The following is a 12,264-nucleotide window of genomic DNA, read 5'->3' as shown; positions in this document are numbered from 1 at the left end:
CACACACACACACACACACACACACACACACACACACACACACATTGTAAAAAAAAAAAAATATCCTGCTAAACCTAGAATTTGGTACAAAGAAGAGCCTTCATATATTGGCAATGGTGTCCCTCAGTAACTAAGGATTAATAAATCTACTAAACTGAGTAGATTTTGCTAATATTTAATGCAATTCATACACGCATTCTTTTCAGACACTTGTTCTACAAAACAACACAAAATTGACTTCCTAAATGCTACCCTTCACGGTATTCTTACCTACTGTGCAACAAATTGACACTTACGTAAAAAAGGCACAGGAGATGCAAGATCAAAACTATTTTCATAATAACACTGAAGTGTTATTTGTACTCACATGCAATATGCTCATCATCGCTATTTTCAAACAAATCGATAAATAACTCTTTAAGTGTCTCTGCTTTCATTTCTAATGCAGCAAATGTCGATAGTTTTAACCCACATAAACAAAAGCTCTTTGGGTCATCTCAATACATTTTAAGTCGATAAAGAAGGTCATTTCTTAAAAATGACCTTAGTGCTGAGGGAAAAGCAGAAGAGACTCAGAAAAGGTAGGACAAGTCTTCTGTGTCAAATTCATCCGTCACATGGAACCATGCACTTTGTCAGACACAGCCTTAACCAAAGGCACCAAAGCCTACCAGAAAGTTTGAGGGAAAAGGCCTCAGACTCAGAGATCTGATTCAAAGTGAAGAAAACAAGAGTGGCTTTGAATAGTGCCAATAGTGCTCTGCCATGAGCCACAGCATGAGCTTAATTCACTACCACCCCATCAGGCCATAGTGCCCATGCCCTTCTCCCACCCCCATCCCCACCCCAAAATTCCAGTGGCTGCAGGGGCCCACCTTTCTGAAGATGCCTCCTCCTGGCCATTTTCTCTGGTAAGTCACACAATGGAAGGCCCCAGGGGGTCAGCCTGGAGCAGGAGAAGCAGCCACACTGTCCAAAGAACTTGCCCCATCCCTCAGTGCATTTAGGACAGCTGAGAAGCATGACAGCTCATGCAGAAATAGGCAAAAAGTGACGATCATGCCACTTAGTGGACATCCTTTGATGCATGAAATAAGAGCCATAGAACATGATGAAGGGAAAACAGGCCCTGGCCAAGAGAAGCAAGTTCCTCCAAGGTACAGAGTCTCTGGAGAGCTAAGAGCCACAAGGTCAAATCCCACTGTGATATATCAAAGGGCACACACGCCAGGGTTTCAACCCAAATGACCCACCAGTGCTCCTGACCAGAAACTTAAAGCTTGTCATTGAGCTCCAGTATGAACTTGTTCACTGCTTGGCAACTTTTTGGTTTGGGCTTTGCTTTTTTTTTTTTTTTTTTTTTTTTCTTGGAACATTGCTACAAACCTCAAACGCCATCTATACTGAGAGCTAGAGTGACCCTCTACTTCAACCTCTCTGATACTTGCTTGGCCAGTCACCTGGCTACTCTGTCCCTCCCCACGTGCCCTCCAGTGACTTTCTCTGTGCACACTTCCACTCTGCCACAGGCCCCTCTCTTCAGAACCACATAAATAATCCATTGGGGCTTTAAAACACACACATACATATCTTCCTTTGAAAACCTGTTTGGTGGAGACGACCACAGCAGAGCATGAAACAGGGGAGCTATGTGTAACCGGCTCCGGACGCCAGCCCTACTCCTCTGGCGTGTGCAAGGACAAGCCAATGACACTCAGGCCCAGAGCAGCTGCTCCAGAGCAGGGGAGACACTCCCCCATCACTAACCACTCGGAAGCCCTTCCAGAATCTCACCAGCTCCCCCTAGAGGGCATTAGTAAAATTTCCAGCATAGAAATTACAAAGTGAACTTACAGGTTCAAAAAGAAGGCCGTTTGTATAACACTCATTTAAAAAAAAATAAAAAAACCTTTGAAAAGTCTTTCTTGACCACAAAACTCAAGGCCAAATCATAAAGCCTCCCTCACACACACTGAGGTTGGGGGGAGGGAGGGTCATCCCTGGAGGCTTCAGACTCCAAGATAGGGTCTGGGGGTCAAAGGGAGTCCTCAGGGTTTCTGTCAACATAGAAAGCAGAAACTGAGGAGGGAACAAGCCAGTGGCAGAGGCAGCCTGGGCTAGAGACGCTTCATCTCACCAGTGATGGTCTAAATCCTGAACAAAGAGAACTGTGACTGGCTGAAATCTATCCTTTGCTAGGCACAGGGTTTCATGAAAATAAGTCAAAAGAGGGAGGGGGAGGGACAAGTGATCCAAAGGGCCCCGAGGCCAGAAGTTCTGAAAGTCCACCCTATTCCCAGAAGCTTAAGAGAATCCCTCAACCAAATGAGAGACCGACTGTGTAAACCCCTCCGCTTCCTATTGCCACAGACGCTCACGGCTCATACCACGCCCACACCAACATATTCTTCTAGAATCCGATGCACCCATGAGTTAAATCCCAAGACGACATGAGATCATGATCGCAGGACAAAATATGATCTAGGTGTCAAGACAGGCAGTCCTCTTCCATACTACGTGGGAGAACAAGGAAAGTGGATAGCTAATGTTCTAGGGGGGAAACCCAGAGGAACGGCACACAAACCTTCAGAAGGCCACCAGCTGGAAGTTATACCTTCGGAACCCAAACAAATTCAGGATGAAGGAGAGTCGTTTAAAGATGTTGCTGCCTTCCATTTCTAAGGGGCAGAGGACCCTGAGAGGCCAAGAGTTATAAGGGTAACAAAAGCAGAGAGGGAAGCCAAGAGGTCCTTGGCTTATGTGCATCCGAAAAATGAAGACAACAAAACTGCACAGACTTCTCTGGAGGTCACTGTCAGTAAGACATGTTGGTGGACAGACAGCTGATCAGGAAGGAGAAAGAGAAGAAGATGCTTGAGGAAGCAACCATGGAAAAAAACCCTCAAATACAAGACCTGGATAACCTGGATATATATAAAAAAAAAAAAGAAAAAGAAAAGACACTAGAGAAACACAAAGGTCTTGTAGAATTCAGTTCCATTCTAAACAGGAGCACCCAGTAACTCCCCTTCATGGCACAAGACATTCAAAGCATCCTTGCTACATAGAATGGTGAGAGCTGCCAACTTGAAGCACAATCCTGGGACAAACACACCCAGAAACACAGCTCTGAGCAGCACACGTCCCGAAGATGCCAGCAGTGTCTAGCCTGACTCCCGACTACAGGGGGGAGCCCCGCCCACTAGCACAACCCACCAGCCAATCAGAGGGCCTTTCCCTAGTTATTCTTGCTGGAGGAGCTGGGTCTAGACTGAAGATCATTTCCTTTGGTCACCCAAGTTCCCCGGCACAGCACACCCTTCTCACCTGCTATGACTCAGGGTCACCTTTTATAAAAAGTGCAAGAAGCCCTCTCTTCTGAAGAGCTGTTGTCACAGGAAGCCTATTGTTTCCACACTTTCTGAGGTTACCCCAGGATGGGGGAGCTATCCCAGTGAGGAGCCCATAACCAGTTGAAGGGACTTCCTCCACTACACCTTAGACCTTCTTAAGAAAACATTCTGTTATAAGAATATTCTGTAATAAGAAAGACAAACATTCTGTACTATGAAGAAAAACATTCTATACGAATATTCTTAAAAGAGCCTCTGCTCAAGAAGGGTATGCACAATCCGAGCTGTGTGACTTTAACAGCTAGCTACAATAGAAAGACACACCACCAATAGTATATATAGTTGGGAAACTCCGCCTTGACTAAAGACTAGGCCTCTACGTCTACACACACCTTGTCCCAGAGCATACCTGAAGTCTTTCCTGACCTCGTATATGTTCTCTGCTGAAACCTTTCCTTCTGCAGATAAGTGCAGAAGAACCACTGTGTCAAAGTGTCAAAGAGGAATCAACTCAGTTCTTGAAAAGAAGGTACATCTCTGGAGTCAGCCCGATCCCCAGCCTCCCTGGGGCCTCAGCAGCTGCCACAGGCCCTTCTGAACAAGAATCATGAGATTGGAATCCCAGCTGTGGACAGCCTCCATATTCTCTGGCTAGGTTGTCTATATACACAGCAAATGAGAATACGGCACACAGTCCATACCATTCGCACCACCAGCCTCTGTGTAGTATTGCCAGTTTTAAGTGATGTAGTCTCAGAAGTGCCATTTGTAATTAACCCCAAAACTAATGACCTGTGTCTCCAGATCTCCGATGTAAAAATCAGAATCTACAGTACCACATGTCCATAGGGACCTGCAACACTGATTAATTGGGTCTACAGCGTACATCACAGAATCTACAGTACCACATGTCCATAGGGACCTGCAACACTGATTGATTAGGTCTACAGCGTACATCACTGAACATCTTATTGTTGTCCTCTGGGTTGGGAAACATCTGGCCCACACAATCAAAACCTAACAAAGCAGCTGCAGGTGAGCCTCAAAATTCAGTCAATCTAGGTATTTTTAAAGTTTTTTTCATAGCAACACTAATACAAGATAACATCACATGTCAAATGACCCTTGCAAAAAAAAAGTTCCCCAGCCCTGTGAGAGAGTCTCATGTTAACATTTATATCTGGCTCCACAGAACACATCTTTACTTGTAAGGCAGCCAGCATCGCCAGGGAACACAAATGCCTTTCCCCGACTCTACACATCTCTTGGCACAATTGTAGGACTCCAAGGTGCTAAGTGGAATCCTAGGCACGTAATTCATAGCCATCAGCTGTGCAGTGGATGGCCCAGGTCCACACAATCAAAACAGAAGCTCATCAGTACTGACCAATACGCTCAGTCATAACCTCTGAGTCATAACCTCTACACGCCTGACTCACACCCAGCCATCATCATTGACCAACTCAAGGCGAAAAACAAACCAACAACAACAACCTAGCACCTGGTTTCCTTATTCTAAGACCCAGTGGTAGCCCTTGCTCTTCCCACAGCATTTCTAAAGCTCGCTTCTATTGCCTTGGGCCACTCATCAGAGGCAAACTCATAGTGAGGAATTGGTGAGCGTGCAACTAGAAGACTGCCCTAGAGGAAGCACTGAGAGGTATTCAAGGAAAAACAAAAGGTTTCCAAGTCTGGAGGAACATTCTTCATTCTTCAGAGGTGACACAATCTTGAGACAGAATGACCGAACGATCTTAGAGCAGGTGCGTAAGAAGTTAAACAAGAGAAAGACAGCTGAGCCTGATTTGTCTATAGAAGACGATTAAACAGAACCACAGAAACTATTAAAGGCCCTCAAAGCCCACCTAAGATACCCCAATATGACACCCCCAAAACAAGGGCGCTCGTGGGCTTCTCCCACAGAGCATTTAGGCCACCCTCCCTCAATAGTGGTGACTTCAAGTTCTTCAAATACTCATTTTCTACTTCTGCTTCTTCCAGAGCCTACTGCCTGGGGCTCCTTTCTGAATGAGGAAGCATCGTCTCTCAGGTTCATTCATTTGCCACAAATGATTACTTCAAGATCTTGTCCCCCCCCCCCCAAGATATTTTGTCCCACAGTAAAGGACTGTGAAATAAATGTATGCTGCATTTCCCAACCAAGTCTGCAGCCCTTTGACTTTGAAAGCCTCCCTTTCCTAGGATTGTACTACATATACAGTCAGTGTACAGAAGTAGGCAGAAATCAGAGGTCAGGGTCAGAACATTGAACATTACCCCATTACAGAGTGCTCAGCCCAGAGAAAACATGGCAAGGAGCAATTTGATTCCCTCTCTCTCCCTAAAGCGGACATCCAGAAAAGTCTGGAGGTGATTTTCACTATCAGTACGGTGGAAGGGATGTTGTGGAAAGTGCTACTAGCCATCAAGTAGATAGATCCCACTACTACCAAGTTCCCCCACCCCCCGTGTCTAGGACTGTCCCCCACAACAAAGAATGTGTCAAAAGTCAACAGTGCTAAGGCTGAGGGACTTAAGACTCCCCAAGCATCCAAGAGCTTGAGTCTGGGACCCCTCTGAGCTGCCTTCATTAAGCCATAGATACAAAAATCATATGCATACTGTACATGCACACACAAACATATAGCTTTCAAGCTAGGGGCTGGGGGCTCAGCAACCCCACATGCCCGTTCATGAATGCCTCTCAATCTCACACCAGCAAGAGAAATGGAGGTCAATGCTGTTTGGGGAGCAGTCTGTTTCTTTTATCTTCATAAATAAAATGAACCCTGTCCAAAAGGACTGTTGGCACATTCTCCCCGCTTAAATCCTACAGACATCCAGGTGAGCTGGGACTATTACAATCACCATATGATAGAGAAGACTAAGTACACACCACTTGCAAGTGACGACAGGAGTGACCCCATGTAGCCCAGGCTCAGAAACTAAGCATGGACCCTGCTGTGATCCCCAAAGGTTCTGGCTCCTCCGGGTTTTCCACCTGGCTCACACAGATGAAGTGGGAAGGCTGAGCCTAGAGAAATTATTAAGAAATACCTGGCCGACCACTGTGCCGCCCATGTGAAGCTGCATTGCAGACAGACTTGCAGACGTGGAGATCGATGAACAGGTGGACACAGACACCAAATAGGGGCAGGGGGGTACCTTCAAGCGCCCTGTTGGGTTGCAGGGAGCCCACTGCTCCTGAACCTTCCTACAGGGAGGAGGCCTCCCCAGGGGCAGCTCTGGCAGGAAGCCCCAAGGGTCCCCATCAGCTCCTTCTTATCTCCAACCAGTGAACTTGATCAGCGCACGCCAGTCACCCAGCACCAGGCCACACCCCCTGCCACTGACCACTCCCACCACCCTTCCCCACTCAGAGCCTACCAGGCCCCTGTCTGTGCTCCTCGAAGGAGCCAGAAGTTATCTGGAAATTTATGAAAGCGAAAGCAAATGGCAAATCCCTTGAGTTTCCTAATTTTCCTTCAGTAAGGCCTCCTGTTGGCTCTCCGTCTCTCTCTGCTTTTGTTTCATAGGAAGAGGCTGTGGATAGTCCAAGCTAGCGAGTGATCACAGGAACCAACATTACTTTCCTCCTCTGGCTGGACCCTAGGACCACAGACTGGCTCTGGCCTTGGGATTGTGAGCCGCGGGGAGCTGGCCTCTCTCCTGGCATCCTGATGGTCTCTTTTAGTCTCCTCACTCTTGAAGACCATGACACGTAAGCATCCACTAGGAGCCTGGAACTATCAAGAAACTACATTCAAACACACTGATCAGATGCAGGGTTTCCTAAAAATTTGCAAATACACATGTTCAGAAAACAGCCAACCAGATGTTATACACTTACCAGACCTGCTTTTTGAATAAGTAAAATGTTAGCATAAAGTGAAGCTCCGCAGCGTCCTGTCCTACCTTCCACGCCCTCACTCCCCAAGTCCATCCCTATCCAGGTCTGAGATGCACTCATTACTCTCTCGTTATGGTTCTGTAGCCAGAACCAGCATGGCAAGCTACTTGGTGACTAGTAGAAACAGCAATACAATGTGCATATCTGGGCACAACTGGACCCAATGCCTTTCCTAGAACAGGCTGGAAAGGATAAGCCTGCCGTTCTGTGAGGAGATGATCCTGGGAGGAAGAGGTGAATGGCTGGGATGAGGCAGGTACTAGACTCACTCAGCATCATCAGAGTGGGCATACAGAGAGGGCTCTCCCTGCCTCTGAGAAAATCCTGCCCCCCGGTATAAATGCACTCATGCTTTCAACATCAGAGAAGCTGCTGGGCATGTGTGCAGAGGACAGATTCTGAGGAGAATCATGGTTCGAGGCAAAAAACTTAGGAAGGCCCCCAACTCACCTCCACCTACCAGGCCAACAAACAAGGCAGGAATTGTAGACTGTGTCCTAGCTATGGTCCCACTGGGAGGCATAGGTCAGAGTGATCATGGTCCCCAGCTGGCCCTAGGTTAAACACAAGATCCTGGCAAAAATAATAATAATAATAATAACTAAGAGCCACGTACTGGTGGCTCATGCCCAGCATCCTAGCTAACTCAGGAGGCTGAGATCTGAGGATAGCAGTTCAAAGCCAGCCTGGGCAGAAAAGTCTGTGAGACTCATCTCTAATTAACCACCCAAAAAGCCAGAAGTCACACCTGCCCAGCTCCTCTGTGGATGCTAAGGTGGGAGGTCCAGTCCCTGGCTTTGTTATCTGAGCTGCTCCTCCAGGGCCTCTGCTCTCCAGACCATTCGTTTACCTGGCAGATCTGGAATTTTCCCCATTCATCTAAGCCACAGCCCAGGACATTGAGACTAAGGAGGAGCTCGCTCAAGACAGGGCTGGCTTGGAATCCCAGGGAAGCCAGATGGCCAGGGGCAAAAACATGGTTTTCTTTTTTGATCTGACATCCCTTTCTCTGGTGGGAGATTAAACTTGTTTGAAATTTCATGGTGAGTGTGAAGATGGTCACAAGGGGGCAGCAGAGACAGTTACCTAAAAATAATTAGTCTGAATTATTGGCCCACAAATTCTAATTTGTGCAACCCTAACAGGTTATTTACAAGCTCCCCGAGAGGAATGTTAATTTTAAAATGAAAGAGGAGGATGGGCTGGCTCAGTGGTTGAGTGCTTGCCTTGCATGCATGAGTTCGATTCCTCAGCACCACATAAGCAGAAAAATCCGGAAGTGGCGCTGTGGCTCAAGTGGTAGAGCACTAGCCTTGAGCTGAAGAGCTGAGGGACAGTGCTCAGGCCCAGAGTTCAGGACCCACAACTGACCCTCCCCCCCCAAAAAAAATGAAAGAGGAGGAGGAGCTACTCCTCAAGACTATTCTAGTAATCCACTAGGGCAGAGAACCAATAGGCTGGTTTCTTTATAACCCCGGGCCTAATTTGCTGACAACCAGCATGAATTCACCAGGACTCTGGGAGTATTATAAACTCTCAGGACCCACTGAACTCTCAGCCAGGATGGATAAGGAAGTCTGTGAGACTGTTAACACCAAAGAAGCACCAAAAAAAAAAAAAATGGAACTAGAGCTGTGACTCAAGTGGTAGAGCACAAAAGTATTGAGCACAAAAGCTCAGGGCCATTGCCCAGTCCCTGAGTTCAAGCCCCAGGGCTGTCCCAAATTTTTTTTAAAAAAAGTATTTGGGGCTGGGAAGGTGGCTCAGTGGTACAGCGCTTGCCTTGCATGCATGTGGCCCTGGGTTCAATTCCTCAGCACCACATAAGCAGAAAAAAAGCCAGAAGTGGCACTGTGGCTCAAGTGGTAGAGCGCTCGCCTTGAGCTGAAGAGCTGAGGGACAGCGCCCAGGCCCAGAGTTCAAGCCCCACGACCGACAAAAAAAAAAAAAAAAATGTATTTGTTTACCATCATGGAGTAAAAGAGTGTCACAGACTTCAAGCCCCCTATCTGAGGTCCGTTAACCCTGTAGTACCCCAGAACTAGGTATTAAATGGTGGCAGGAGCTCTTGGCCATGACCTCTGTCTCAGGGGGATTTCATGGTCATGTGTAACTCAGGGGGCAGGCACACTTGATGTCAGCCAAGGAGTGTCTCACCTGGAGTTATGTTATAGAAGTCCTCTAAGCCCAGGCAAAGAGAGAAGGGAGAAAAGGGCCAGAAAACTTCCTGCAGGCTGAACTTGTACAGCAGGCGAGGGGGTTGGATTATCAGGGATGATTGAGAGGAAGGGCCATACTTGAGACCTAAAGAACAAGATGAATAAAAGGCATTAGGGTGGGAAGAGATCAGCATAACCAGGGTACCAGGTAAGGGCTGCCTTCGAGTCAAACATCAAGCTGGCATGGGATGGAGACTTAGAACATCAACAAGGTCCTGAAATCAGGCGGCAAACTTTGGGCCTGATAGAGGCTGGCTTGCTGGAGGTCATTGGGGAGCTAAGTGTTCAAGCTAGGGAAGTGGGAATCTGAGCCCTGGAAAGGTCTGCTAGAGTTAGTCCCATGGGGAAAATCTCTCCTAAGCTTACAATGACAATTGTCTGTGGTAAGGTGTGGTACAGACCTGGCATCTAGCTGGTTGCTCCATGTCATGACAACCCCACCCTACTTCAAATTCAGTGCACCACCAGTGTGGGTCCTTGAGTTTCTTCTTCAGTCTCTTCTTGTTCCTAATTAATGACAGCATTGGTAGGGTACTTTTTACACAACATTTACATATAGCGGCATCTCATCCAGCAATAATGCTTTGACATCAGCATTTCTCTAATTTAAAGGTAGGTAAATGCAAGAGTACAGCTCACAATTGAGCCCAAAGGAAAGCAAATCAGATGTCTGATTCAGGGAGCCCTCTTCTCCTATGGCCTCCAATGCTCAGGACTGTCTTGGCCTCAATCCCTCGGGATATTCTTTCTTCCTCTTTCATTCATCCCAGGACAGATGTGAGGATTTCATTTTGTTCCAAATCTTCTTCTTTGTCCAATGTTTCTAAAAATCAATGAGCTAGATCCATGTGAGTGTGTTTCCCCTGAAACCCAAGCCCTGACTTCCAACCTCTAACTCTAGCCTGTGCCTCAGACAGCCTGTCGCTTAGTCCTTCCATTAGGGCATCAAATCGATCCTATCCTGAAGGTCAAGTTCATCATGGCTCTGTTGATCTAGTTCCTAGTGGCCCTGCTGACCACTTGCCCTGGACTGAGGTAATCCTAGAGAGCAGGAATATTCTCAGTGTCTTCCACAGATCCAAGCACAGCAGCTAGAGAACTTACCTCTCTCCCAAAACAGGCTCCCCTCCCATTTTTCCTGTCCTGTCCACAGTGACATTGCTCCTCCTCTGACTCACCCCTCTCTAACTGTCTCCTCTTCCCTCAACGGTCATCTCTTCTCGGCAGGGACCAACTGCCTTTTAGATCTTCCACCTCTTCCACATTCCAACAGTCAACGACTCACCCACTCGCCAGTGAGCCCAGGCCAAGTCCCTCCTACCTAATCTTACCCCATGCTCTGCCCCTTGCTAGCAAGGGTTTTCCCCCAAAGACCCCTGAATGTCTTTGAGGCAGAACTGGTGTCTCATTTTTCATCCCTAGTTGATACTAAGGGGAAAATTAATATATTGTGCAAATTAGGGCTTTTGTTAAAAAAAGGTCTGGTCCATAGGATCTTTTTGATTAAAAATAATGTTTGGGGCCTGGGAAGGTGGCTCAGTGGCAGAGTGCTTGCTTTGCATGCATGAGGCCCTGGGTTCGATTCCTCAGCGCCACATAAGGAGAAAAAAAGCCAGAAGTGGCGCTGTGGCTTGAGTGGTAGAGGGCTAGCCTTGAGCTGAAGAGCTGAGGGACAGTGCCCAGGCCCAGTGTTCAGGCCCCACAACCAACGAAAAAATAATAAATTTAACAACATAGACGTATTTCTTGACATAAAAAGTTATAAAGTTGGTCACCGACAGCCCAGCTCCTTGCCTGACAATCAAACCATGTTTTGATCTATTTGTGCTGCTTCAGAGGAATTTATACCTGAGTGCTGGAAACGTAATCCTGGAGCCCATGTCCAAAACTTACTTTACCAGGCTCTCTACAGTAAGACCTAGTTCTATCTCTTTTTAATCTTCTTCCTTTTAAAGTTCAGACTTACAGCCGGGCGCTGGTGGCTCACGCCTGTAATCCTAGCTACTCAGGAGGCTGAGATCTGAGGATCGCGGTTCAAAGCCAGCCCGGGCAGGAGAGACGGTGAGACTCCTATCTCCAATAAACCACCAGAAAACCGGAAGTGGCGCTGTAGCTCAAGTGGTAGAGCGCTCGCCTTGAGCTGAAGAGCTGAGGGACAGCGCCCAGGCCCAGAGTTCAAGTCCCACGACCGAAAAAAAAAAAAAAAAAAAGTTCAGACTTACAAAACAATGACAGAAATAATAAAATTCCCATGAACTTTTTAACTCAGCTTTCCCCTAACAATTGTCACACAACAATCAAAACCAGAAAATTAACATCTACACATTAATAAATCTACAGACTTTACTCAGATATACCCAGTGGCCCATCCACCTCTTCTCATATTCCAGGACCCCACTTGACTTTACAGCTCATTTTAATATCAGGCAGAGCTAGTCTTCCCTCCTTTTTTTGGGGGGGGGGTGTTCCAGTCGTGGGACCTAAACTCTGGGCCTGGGCGCTGTCCCTCAGCTCTTCAGCTCAAGGCTAGCACTCTATCACTTGAGCCACAGCGCCACTTCCAGCTTTTTTCTTTTTGCTTATGTGGTGCTGAGGAATCGAACCTAGGGCCTCATGCATGCAAGGCAAGTGCTCTACCACTGAGCTACCTTCCCAGCCCTCTTCTCTCCTTTTGTCTCAGTTTTTCCCTAGCTATTCTAGCATGCTTATTTCCTATATTAGATTTACCAACTTCATAAAACAAAAAGATTGGTTTTGGTTCTTGTCACCATGGGGCTTGAAC

The 12,264-nt window shown here is 47.0% G+C and overlaps 1 long non-coding RNA gene across 1 annotated transcript; it reads right to left on the bottom strand.

The window, feature by feature from the left end:
- Positions 1-5,494: 5,494 nt before the first annotated feature.
- On the bottom strand, positions 5,495-10,689 carry LOC138829712 (uncharacterized). The gene is made up of 4 exons (XR_011372703.1): positions 10,587-10,689; positions 9,884-10,305; positions 9,421-9,567; positions 5,495-7,099 (listed from the first exon to the last, which is right to left on the bottom strand). It is a non-coding gene; the product is annotated as an uncharacterized lncRNA (long non-coding RNA).
- Positions 10,690-12,264: the final 1,575 nt, after the last annotated feature.

The sequence above is a fragment of the Dipodomys merriami genome, unplaced genomic scaffold (genome assembly GCF_024711535.1).
Source record: "Dipodomys merriami isolate MVZ:Mamm:240054 unplaced genomic scaffold, mDipMer1.0.p SCAF_176, whole genome shotgun sequence".
In the NCBI taxonomy this organism is placed as follows: domain Eukaryota; kingdom Metazoa; phylum Chordata; class Mammalia; order Rodentia; family Heteromyidae; genus Dipodomys; species Dipodomys merriami.
The sequence above is the reverse complement of the archived record's forward strand: the minus strand, read 5'-3'. Positions and strand labels throughout refer to the sequence as shown.